General features: G+C 42.1%; 1 protein-coding gene across 5 annotated transcripts in view; it reads left to right on the forward strand.

The window, feature by feature from the left end:
• ATOSA (atos homolog A) overlaps positions 1-12,295 on the forward strand; it is a 47,317-nt gene that overhangs the window by 1,571 nt on the left and 33,451 nt on the right. Inside the window, exon 1 of one of the 5 annotated variants that reach the window (XM_064389623.1) lies at positions 7,385-7,404. The exons of 1 other annotated variant lie outside the window; for it this stretch is intronic. The gene's annotated coding sequence lies outside the window, so the exon portion shown is untranslated. Of the gene's footprint in view, positions 1-7,384; positions 7,405-10,965; positions 10,985-11,156; positions 11,176-11,294; positions 11,314-12,295 lie in introns of those variants that run through there. 3 more of the 5 variants (XM_064389617.1, XM_064389622.1, XM_064389620.1) reach the window with 3 other exon arrangements.

Here is a 12,295-nt window from a genome sequence, read left to right on the forward strand (position 1 = left end):
ATTTTGATCCACAGGAGCAGTGATTATTGATTCGTGTTAAAGCAAGATTTTTTTTTTTGAAGAAAATCTGAGAACTGCTCATCGTAGTATTACGAATGTTAATTAAAAGCAACAATCCATGTTTCCTACAGTTTTAATTGTTCTATTGATTGTCTGGTTGCTTTTAGTTTAAAAACATGTTCTATTTCTGTTATAATCACTTTGGTGTTTTGAGAAACACTTTTATATAGCCCAGATATTCGTATTATATAGCTCAGATACTCGTATTAAATGCTAACACTTACATGACATACACATCCTAATTAGGTTTGTTAATGACATGTTTGCTAATAGCGACACTGCATACATGACCACTCTTAGGTGGATTTCTTGTTTGTATGTGCTGCAAGGATTATATGGTGTGATGATAGCACAGATAGTACAGAAGCAATCATAAATTAATGGGGTTTAAGTACTATGGTTTTGAAATGGCCTTTCTCATTGCTTTCCTCCTTATTTCTTAACTGCTTCAACCTTCACACTATCTACTGCAGTGAGGCTGGTTGTTTGTAGGATCTTTAGATTTTAATACCAGACACCGAAGTTTGAAAACTGTTTACTGTCAAGGTGAAATTATATTTCAAAATAGCCAGGTAAAACCCAAGTCAGTATTTGCAGCTTTAATATGTTCTGATCTCGCAGTTCAACATCTACATGACCTTTGTGTATTCCTTTCTTTAATTTTTAGGCAGAAGGAGTTAGAACACTGCAAACATTTTCAGTTGCTGAATAATAAGTGATCAGATGCCTTTTTTAACCAATCTGGTGTAGAGGGAACCCAGTTTGTACAGAAAGCAAGTTATTAGGTTGCTGAGGTATTCTTTGTGGGTTTTTTTCCCTGTAAGCTGGGAGATAATAAATTGGCATTCTTATACAGTGTAAAGTGTTTACCACAAACTGTGCAAAATCCTTCAGAAGTTATGTTTTGAAATTCATCTAAGATAATTAACAAAAGTCTTGAAATAAATCATGGATCTTACCAAACGTGGGAGGGTATCTCCAGCCATTTTAGTGGATCCCTCCAGCTTAACTGTGTGCTAATACAGTAGAGCAATACCATGCACAAAGGGGGCTGTGAAAGTGCTGCCTAAATGCCACGTGCAGCCCGCAGAGACTCTTAGGAGGCACGAATCATGCAAATGTTTACATGTTCTGCTTTCTGCATAGCAGCTGTACCACAGGACACAAGCAGTCAAGTGTGCAGTCACCTGCTTCCAATCGTCGCAGATTAATAGCAAAGGGCAGAGGAGAAGCAGACCACTCAGCTTGCCACAGGTTTCACTGCTCTACAGAGCCTCAGAGTCCTGAGACGACTGTAAGCTCACACCCCAAGTAAAGCAAAAAGAAGCAGATTTTAAACAGGCTTGTAATGTGTTGGCTTTTTTGTTGTTGTTGTTCTCGCAAATAATGATATCAGAATCAATTTGGAGCAGAGGGATGCAGTTCTTGTTAGAATTTAACTCAGCACTGCACTGAAGATTGTAATGCCCAGGCACATTGGGAGAGGTGTGATGTAGCCTTGGCTGAACTACCAGTAAGGTTCCTGTTATCCCCAGCAAAGATGGATGATGCAGGAGAAGAAAGAGAACTAAATGTACAGCTGTTTTTATCAGTGGGAAGTGCTACAGAATGTTTAAATTTAAGGAGGTGAGAGGGATGGACAGAAATGAAGAAAACATGGGAATTTGACCCTAAGGTACTTATCTATCTCTGTAGGAGGGAAGGTTGGAAAATTTGCAGCTATAGATATGTAATGTGTGAGAGCAGTACGGAGGGGATGGAATATGGAGCTCTGCATAGCAAACCTGCAGAGCAGTTTTGTGGGTGAGGGAGAGCAGGAAGAGAGCTTCAAAAATGCAGGTAAAAATGTGGACTTATTCCTTCAAAGGCACGGGGCATTCCCAGGAGGTATCTCATGAGCATCACTCAGGACACGGCCATCAGGTGGGGTTTGAGTGTGGGAGGACAGTGGCTGCTCTGAGCACATTCCCAGAACTGTCTGTCCTGGCTCTGGGGAACGCAGTAACTCAAGTCCTGGGGCTGCTGCTCAGCTTTACCTTCCCTGTGCTGCTGTTCTTAAAGTGAACTGTTGAAGCATCTTGAAATACAGTGGTCATGGTTCCTCAGCTGAGGCTCCACTGGTGCCAGAGAGAGGAATTATTTATCTCCCTTTCTTACATACAGTGTTTTTGGAGTGATGTTTGAATTTGGGGTTAGTTTTGGTTGTTTTCTGGGTTTTTTTTCTTTCTGCAGTAACAGCATATCAGGTTACCTGGCTTTGATCCATGATATCATCACGACTTGGTTTCTGCAGTACAGCTGCCTAGTCAGCTGCTTCGTGCTGCATGTTTGGACGGCTGTTTCCTTTCTCGAGTACAGAGCTTTGCTCTTGCTTCTACTGAACTTCGTTCTAATGACTTCTGGTCGCTTCGGCAGTTTATTGAGTTTGGAAGACAGAATAAGGCTTCGTAGCAGAGTGCTTGCAAAGTTTTCCAGCTCAGCTTTGTTCATAAACTCTATAAACACACTGTTTCACCATCAGCATTAATGAAAACATTGCATAATGTCAGGGTGATAGCTTGCTGCCAAACTCAGAAGGCTTGTTATGTACTCTTAGAGTACACTTGGTGCACAACTGGAAAACATCTTGTGGTTTAGATGAATCTAGAGTATAGTCATATTTTACTGTGGAAATGTTACAAGACATCAAAAGTTTTGGTATAGTCTAAATAGCTGGGAGTTATTGCTTCTTCCTCCTCCCTCCCCCTCATTGCATGAATGATCAGTTAAAGGAGGAGGACAGGCTTGTTTGTCTCTAAATGCATGTTGGCTGGTTTTTATCACCTTATTCTAGTCTTTTCTTACTTTCTTATTGCCTTGCTTTGTTTATTCCTCTATGTGTGTTCTCTGTGTAGAGACTATTGTGTTTTCACTTACAAATGAAACAAAAAGTAGTCCTTTCTTTCTGAAGCATTAATTCCCTCCTTGAGATTATCCTAATTTACAGAAATTACTTTCTGTCTACAAGAGAGGAACAAGCAGACTGAAGATTGCTTTTTGTCTTCTCCTTCCTTCTTTGCAAGTCAAACTTGGATATGTGCCTCAGGGTCTGTTTGTAGTAACTGGGTGAAGGAACTTCTCCACATTACTTGGTGGGTTGGTGTGGAAAGAGGTAACTCTTGGTTCAGCAAAAGTCTGTTTACTGCCTCCTGTGGGAAACACAGCTGAGGCATTTAGGGATCTATCTGTGGGGAAAGCTGGAGGAGAGATTAATGAACAGTTGATGGAATTTAGATTCTTAGGAGGAAGGATGAGGAGGCATGGGACTCGGGGGAAGTGAGCTGAACCAGTGTGTTCAGTTGTGGAGTTGGTTGTTAATTTAGGAGATGTGGGTAAGGCCCTTGTTTTTAGAAGCATAAAATATGCCCTGTATTAACTGGGGAAGATGTTGTGGAAAGCTTTTCAGCCAAGATGATGTGCTACAGAGCATGCAGAGTAGGAAGTGAAAATATATATTGAAAAAAGATGAGTTGTTTTAGTGTCCTATATTGAACCGTGGTACAGACACTTTAATTTTGTAGTGTCTTCTCAGTGAAATGTCACAAAGCACTTAAACTTTTGCACGGCAGAATGATGCAGCCAGTCAACAAAGCAATAAACTGGAAATGAGCTGCTTCCTGCTGGCTGGGGCTGTCACTGCAGAGGCGTCCGGGCAATGCTCGGGGCTGGGTTGCCACAGGTAAGTGCAGGTTGGGTGCTGATGAGCTGGGCTGACGCCGTGCCTGCCCCAGGAAGCCCCCGGGCAAGCAGGGCACGTGTGCCCCGGGAGCCTGCTCCTCCTGCCTGCACATAAAACCTCCGGGCTGTCACATAAAACCTGCTGGTTCCCTCGGAAAGAAAGAGCACCTAAAACTGTTCAGGGTGAAAACCCCACCGACCCAAGCAAACTGACAGGGGCTGCACTCAGATTCCTTTATGGGGCATGGAGCCATCCAGCTCTCATCTTTGGGGAGAGCAGATTTGTCCTGATAACAGATAGTATATAGATACAGGATATGAGTGAACAGGAACAGAACAGGAATAGCTCTTTTTAATTGAGGGTGGAGTCTAGATGCTTTCAATACAGTTCTGTTCTTGCACCTGAGAAATGGCAGTATCAACTCTCTTTTTACTAAATTTATACCTCAAACATTTAACTTGGAAGAATTTTAGGTGCTTAACTTTCTGAAAATGTTTGGCACCAAAAAATTCCAAGTATATTTATTTGTAGAATGGAAAATCTCAGGTTTTAATTTGAAATGCCAGCTTAATTTTCTTACCTGTTCTGCAGTTTGTACCTAGATATTGGCAGCAAAGCAAGTCTTCCTGTTGTAAAACTATTTCTTGGGTTGGAAGGGTGCTTTTATCATTGTTCAGCAGTGAGAGTTCTTCGTGGCATACCTGTTTCTCAGAGAGAACCATCCTGGTAACAACTTTGCCTTTTTTTTTTTTTTTTTTTTTTTTGTAGTTTGCTTGGTGTTGTCCATATTAACTGCCTTTAGCTGTTGCTAAAAGAGATGCTGCTGGAGTGGCATTTTGGTGGATATTTTGGGGATTGTGGATATGCCAAGCCCATAGGCTTGGAATATATAAACTGACCCTTCTGACCATATTCTTTACTTGCTGCAGTGAGAAACTTTGGCATGTCAGTTCAGATCCCTGGGGTGAAACATATTAGGTTGGACTTTGCTGTTAAGGGCAGTGTTGACATTATCATTGGATCTGAGGTCTGCCAGCTTCTAAATGTTTTTTAAAATAAGCTAACATTTATAAATACAGATTCTCATGAGAGACAAGAGTTTGCTGCCAAATTAAATTCTACTTATTAAAATTAGAAGTCTTCTGTGAAAACAGAGTAACTGATGAGAACAAACCAGCTATATGACATTTGTTAAATGAACTTGCTCTGTCTGCTTCACTGTTTATAAAATGTTTCTTTGGTATTTTCATGGACTTCTACTAATAGCAGCCATTTACTGGTGGAGAAATAGCCATAACCTTTTATCTTTTCAGCAATGAGTTTAAGGTAACAGTCCAGCTATTCTATTAGTCCATAAGGTCTTACAGTTTAACTGTAAATATAGTGGTAGTTATTGTCTCCATTCCAATGTAATACTGGTTAAAGTATGTGTTTTAGATTTTTTGAAAGCGTTTCACATCGTTGTCTTTCAAGGAGGTGGTAAATTGTCCAGTCTTTGCAGGTCATTTAAATGAAATGTTTAGACAGAAGCCAATTTTTAAGTTAAAATTGTTTTAGAAGAGCATGTACAATTGCATGGCTACCTTTGTACTACCCAGTACTAAAACTTCATGGATAAGTAGGCAATTAAGGATGAATGCAAATACAGAAGAGTGCCTCTTGGACCTGGGTAGGTAGCTGGACTTTGGAAGACTTCTCTTTCATTACCTATTCCTGTTTCTGCTGGTCTCGTGTAGGGTGGCATGACTGTAGCTACAAGCACATGGCTGAAGCCATGTGAGTTATTCTTGCTCTGCAATCAGAGCTGTACTGAGATTGGAAGAGATTTTTTTTTTTTACAAAGGCTACTTGTAAACAGTATAATTGAGTTGTAAGTCATTAAAATTCTCCATCTTTTCTTAACAATTCAGAGTTAATCTGACCAAGTCAAAACCAGCTCACTTGTACTAATACATTTCCTTCTATGTTAAATGGGCCTGACTAGTTCTTTGGCTAGTGATTTTTCATGCTAGCTTTGGGACCAAAGCTGGTTCAAGTTGCTGTCTGGGATGGTATTACAACATCACATTGACTCAAAATGCAAAGATGTAATAAGGTAGTGTGTAAATGTTCTTGGGGATAATTTGGAAAGGGAGCTGTGTATGAGGCAGATTAACATACAGGGAAGGAAGCACTCTGCATACGTGAAATACTAATGACATTTCACATCTGTGCTGATTGCACGAGTCCTTATAATGAATAATAGCAAATAAAACAGCCTCTCTGAGAAATCTCCTGAACAACTTTGTTTCTTCAGGAGCAGTAAGGGGAGTTCTTCCCCCCACCTATACACATTTATTTTGGTTTATTTTACATGGGCAGGCATGCAGTCTCTGTCTGTGCAGGTGTGTAGTACCAGTTACTATGGGGCAGCTAAGCTTCCTCTTAGCAATGATCAGTGTGTTTCCCAAACCTATTGGCTTTTTCTAAGGAAGAAAAAACAAGTTGGATTTTCTTCTGAGGCATTAAAAATGGAGAATATATCTGAAATAAGGAGACTGGTTGCACATGAGCAATGTCATCTGTTTTGCATTACACAAGTTAGTGATCTTTTTTCCATCAAGATCCCTGGGAACGAGGTTGTTAAGTAAGTCCATTTTGGATAGTGAACTACTTTAGGGAGTCTATGAGCAGGTGACTGCTTGTGCTAATTTAACCTCTTAATGGTGCTTGCTGTGTATGCAGGGATTCCTTTTGCCCACTAATGAGCCTTCAGGATTTCTAGGACATTTCACACTTCTCTGTGCTGTAACAAATCAAGCTTCTTTCTCAGGATGCTGTGCAAGTGTCATCTTGTATTGTGTAATGGGGGCAGGAAGGGCAAAAAGAGACACAGAACTTCAGCAGAATTGAAGACGGCAAGTATTATTCCATATCCTCAGTACAGTCAGCACCACAATGGGAGGTGGTAGAGTGGCAGCTGGTTTCTTCTGAGGGACAAGGGAAGGAGAAGGAGAGGTGCAGGAAGAGCTTGCTTTTTTTTCAGAGCAATGGGAAGCCCTTCTCCCCTGCCAGGTATTGTTCTCCTTGATTCCCTGCCAGGGCACCAGCCCAGCAACACAAGTGAAACAAACCGTGCCTCAAACTCACACTTCCAGGCAGGTCAGCAAGTTTGGTGGAAGGCTTTGTTTGCAGACTTGGGGGGGCAGAGAGGGTGTGTAAGAGCAGTATCTGAGTAAATGTCTGTGATGGCTACTTGCCATAACTTCTGTGTTAACAAAGAGTGAAGTTTTGATATGTTGACCTGATGCTTTTTTTAATGTGCAGTTTTCTGTAAAGTCAAGAGTACTGGTGCATTTCCTTTGCATGTTGGATCTGAATCTTTAAACCTGAATCTTCAAGAATTCTATTTAATTTTCTTTATTTTTTTAAATTTTCATTAAGTAGGTGAATTTGAGGGTAGGGGAGAAGAGAATAGTTGCATCAAGAAGGGAAGAACTTCAGTAACTATTACAGTGATGTGGAATGAAAGAGGAGGAGTTTTCTATCAGTAGGAATTGAACAGGGACAAAATTGTGAAGGTCAGCATGGACTGGGAGTGCAGTTAGGTCAAAGGGGTTTGATACCAACACTCGTGCTGCTCAGAGGTAAACCCTTTTTTCTCTGCTGTAAATGTCTTTAAAACTGAGCTTCAAGTATATTTTCTATGCAAGTTTTCTCACTTCAGTTGCCTTTTAGTGAAAAGTATGTCTTCGTTTTGTTTTAATCTGAGGGGGAAACAGCTTCTTCCTTTTGAAGCACATGCTATTTGAATCGCCAGAGGAATTTTGTTTACTGTGGGGAAACCATGAGAAACAAAGTATCTGAAGAGCTAGAATTGGAGGATAGGCCTTGAGTAATGGTTGCTACCGTAGCTGTACTAGCAGTAGTACTCAGGGTGTAACTGCCTACACCGTGCTAACACAGGCAAGGTGTGGAGGACTCCTGAGGAGTCTGCTGGGAAAAAGTGGAGGAGTAAAAGCAAACAGCTGGTTTATGCATGGGAAACAGGAGGAATAGTTGATAATAGTGGAAATGTCTGAAGATAAAGTTCAGTGTAAAGCTGCTAGAATGGACACCTGGCTCATCTTGCACCAAGCACTTAGGCCAGACATGTTATTGTGCTGCCTCTGGATGTTTGCTACAAGAGCCTCACTGAATTAACAGCTTTCTATGAGAAAGTATTTTGGATCCACTGGAGATGAAAGTTATGTTGCTTGATGTGCATTGTATGTTCTTTCATCCCATCCTCATGTTGAGAAGATGTAGTGAACTTTTATAAATGTTTCAGGACACTTTTTGTTAGCTGGTGAAAGTAATTCTTGTGTAAGTTTGTAGTGTGAGCAGCTTTATGTTACTCACTGATTTTTATTTTATTTGATTTTAATTTTTGTTTGATTTAAAAATCATAGTGGGACCATTAGTATCTGATGCTTTCAGCTTCTCTAGGTGTACTGTGGACTGTATGTAGCCTTTTTCACTCAAGAAATTTGAGTTTGAACATGGGTAAAAGGAAAACTATACACAGAGTGTAAGTGGTATATCTAACCATCTCTTTAGCATGCATTGCAAGCATCAAGAACTGACTTCAGCTTTGTTCTGAGGAATTGAGCATCTGTACTGGGAGAAGGGGAATAAGGCTGCCTACATGAGAGTACTTGGTGGTTTTGTGTTCTGCAAATTAGTAACTCAATCCAAAATGTTAGTTTCAAGGAAGGGATGTGTTAGTATAAGTGTATTTTTATTTTTAGCTTGTCTCCATGACTAGGCTGTGTAAACATAAGATGCTGTGGAGTCACTTAGGCTTTGCTCCTTAGGGGTCACATACACACCTTGCTTCTCCTGCACAAAGCAGGGCTGGAACCTGAATTAGAGTATTTTTCTGACCTGCCTCATTACTAGACATCCTGTGCTTTGGCATGGCCCTTCAAAGGTTTTGTGTTTTTTATATTAATGTAGGGTTGATGAAAATTATGTCTATTGGCAAGTGCCTCTGAATTGTGTGTAATTCACTTGATACTGAGATGAGCCATACTTGGCTCTGATTTTCTGCTTTACGGAATGTGTAGGGCTGCTTACTCCCGAAGTCTTGGAATAAAATGCATATGTATGAAGACCTCACCTTTTTTATTTTTAGAAGTGTTATTCTATTTGTGGCAGAAGTGGGTTAAAATACAGTCTGGTTATCTTGATTATTGCCTGTCATTTTGCACAGTGTTAGAACTGCAAGCATAGTAATAGTATTTGAAGTGCAAGTACTTCATGATTATGAAGTATGCAACCTTGGATGAAATCCTGTGTGTGCTACCATATTCTCATGTAAAGTATCTTGTGCCTCTGGAATCTGTGAGAGCATGAGAAATGAGTAATGTCCTTCAAGGTAGGTTTTGTTTTGGTAGAATTTCTAATATTTCAGTTTATAAATTTAGCATGTTATTAGGCCGGATGCATTCACTTCTGGGGTGTTCATCTACAAACAGGCACAGAGCTCAGCTTAGTGTACCTACAGCTGGTTTAGGGCTGTAAGCTTTAAAGCTGGAGTGTCAACAAGCTGTCCTACTTTTACTGTACTTGAAGAATATCTGGTGTGAAAAGGATCTTTGTGGTTGTGCTGCAGTAGCGCAGTGTGGGGGGACTGTTCAGGTGGGTAGGTGTGCCCATCATCTAGAGACAGCTGCTCATCACTAAAACACGGTTAGCTGGCCTGTAAAAACAGCTGGTGGCTCCTCAGTGCTGTCTCTGCTGGCCCCGGTGGGAATTGACTCGGGTGTTGTTGCTCCTGCCTCTTGTTAGCAAAACTTCTAAACATACCATGTTTACTAATGTGATAAATATTCCTGTTACCCCTCCCATTCCTCCTGTAGTACTGAATAAGTGTTTTATAGAAAATCATCTGAGTACTTTTCTCAAATGCTCAGTAGTTGCTTGCTTAAGAAAACCCGAAAATGCTTTTTCAGACAACTGTGTGAATGATGGTGTTTTTGTAGAAGTAAATGTTCCATGAAAGAAAAAATACTTGGAAAGCAAACAGGTAAAATATACAGGAAGTCTGAATGTCAGTGACTAATGAAATGGTATGTTTTGCATCTAACTCTCTGTAAGGCACTATCTGTATGTGAGATCTTTAAATGGGCCAACTGCTAAAAGGTATCTGACCTTCCTCAGATAAAATGTCTACTTAAAAATCTTGTATAGACTGTGTTTTCTTGCAACCACAGATAAATTGTACTGGTATATAAAATGTGAGTGGGGAAAAGTAGTTTTGTGAAGTGGCATGTTTTCCATGCTCTTGAGTGGGTTAGTGAGTGGTACTGGATTTTGAATGTGGTTGTGTAGTCTAGTTTGATCCGGACTTTTCATAGTTGCATGGTATCTAATTACAGAACAAGGGTTTTAGTCTTGCTTTGTGATGTGGTTAGGCTGAGAGTGAGATAGGTTTTTTGCACTGATTATGTTAATATGGTACTGTCATCTGACTTTAATACTTGTAAATACGTCAGAACTGGATGAAATTGTTTAACGTAGCCAGTACATTGTTTAGACTATATCTAAAATAGTACATGCTGTTTTGAGACGACTCTCTCGAAACAACCTCATAAATTAGTCCTCAGAAGTGCCCATTGCAAATACTGAAGTGAGAGCTACAGCAGGGTCAGAGGGGTGAGGTGGCCGAGCCACTCCCGAGTGGGCTGAGCAGTGGAAAAAGAGCAGTGGGAAGTTGGCCGGTGCTGGCTGCCAGGAGGACGGGCTGGCGGCTTTTTCCGCTCCAGATGTAAATATTCATCACCTCACAGCCCGGGCTGGCTCTCCGGAGCGCTGCCGTGCGGGGACATTCCGAGTGCGGTGCCAGCCACAGACAGCCGGCAGCCGCTGTGGCTGGAGCGCGGTGCCCGGAGCGGGGCAGCGGCCCTGCCATCCCCTGCGAGGGGCCCGGCTCGGAGCTCGGGCAGGGCCCGGTGCCGGTGCGGCCGCGGGTCCGCCCCGCTCACCTGGCCCGGCTGGGCGGGCGCGGGGGCCGGGCCGGGCCGCGCCGAGGGGCCGGCGCTCGGCCGCGGGGCCAATCGGCGCCCGGCCCTGTTGCTATGCGCGCCCCTACTCTGCCTCCTTTGTGGAGGATGCCGTGGGCACCCAGCCAGCCGCGCCGGCGCTGCGGGGCTCGCTGCGGGAGCGCCGGGCCGCGCGGAGAAGGTGTGTACGGCAGCGAGCCCCGGCTCGGGCCCGCCCGGCCCGGCCCGGCCCGCGGCGCCGGGGAGGGGGCCGGGCGGAGCGGCGGGGGGAGGCTGCAAGGCCGGTGGCACCGGCCCGGACAGCGGCAAGGCGTGAGACAAGTTCAGGCTGTGTGACTCGGAGCAGTTGTTGGCGGTGTTTGTCTGAGAAAGGTGACTGGAAACCCACCGATGCTGAAGTGTAGCGAAGTTCGCCTCTCCGGCTGAGTCTGTAAACAGTTCCTTTAGAAACCCAAACCAGACATTCTTCCTTTCCTTCCGTGTGCTGAGCCTATGAAACGCTTAATTTCTGTGAGTTGGGGGTTGGCTTTTCGTTTTCCTTTTTTAACGTTCCTTTAAAGGAAAGTAATGGACAGCCTAAAAATTAACTCGGTTAATTGATTATGTTGTTAGGGCAAGAGTATTAAATGTCCTGGAACGGGAGGGGAGGATTTTTAAGCCTTAAAAGTGAGACGTGTAGTTAAGTGTCAGATGTGCTAACAGTTGTAGTTAGTGTAGCCATATGTAACTGTTTGACTCTTCATTGTTATGAGAAAAAAAACCAACCTCTTCCCCCTCCCAAAAACACCCTGAAGCTTAACTGAGTTTCTTCTGTGCCTTGTTATGTAGGTCAAGTTTCTCTCTCCTCTTTTTTTTTTTCCTCCAGCAGGAGGAAACTATTACAGTATTTTGATTTCTGCTAGAAACAATGCATGAAACATTATTAGCCCTTTGCCACTACTTGTTTGTCTTGGGGCAAATGAAGCTGATGCAAATATGTCAGCTTTGGGGGCAATAAAAATATGTATTTTTAATTAGCATCTTACTGGTTGCTCAAATATATGGTGTAAAAAGCTAATTAATATTATACTGAACTCAGTGCAGAATTGAGGATTATCTATTGCTTTTTATGCAAACTTGTTATCTAAAAATGTGAATGTTGCTCTGACCAAGTACTTGCATATATATTTATTCATATATATATGTATGTATGTATATTCATCCTGTGTCCAGAGCTTGTTGATATTCCTCTGAAAAGTGCAAGAGCTCTAATTTAAGTGAGATTGCTGACATTGGATAATCCACTCCTGGCACTGGAGGAGGAGTGATTCCACTAGTGTACTCTTGTGTTTTGTGTGGGAATATTGGCTTTGAGTCACTGAAGCACTGCTTTGTAAAGTAGTAAGGAATTTTTGGGAGGACAAAGTGAAATTTCATAATTGCATAGATTAAATTTTAAATATGCGAGTCTGCCATTTTGCTATGTGGAAAATTACCATATGTTAGGGAAGAG

The sequence above is a fragment of the Passer domesticus genome, chromosome 14, assembly GCF_036417665.1.
Source record: "Passer domesticus isolate bPasDom1 chromosome 14, bPasDom1.hap1, whole genome shotgun sequence".
In the NCBI taxonomy this organism is placed as follows: domain Eukaryota; kingdom Metazoa; phylum Chordata; class Aves; order Passeriformes; family Passeridae; genus Passer; species Passer domesticus.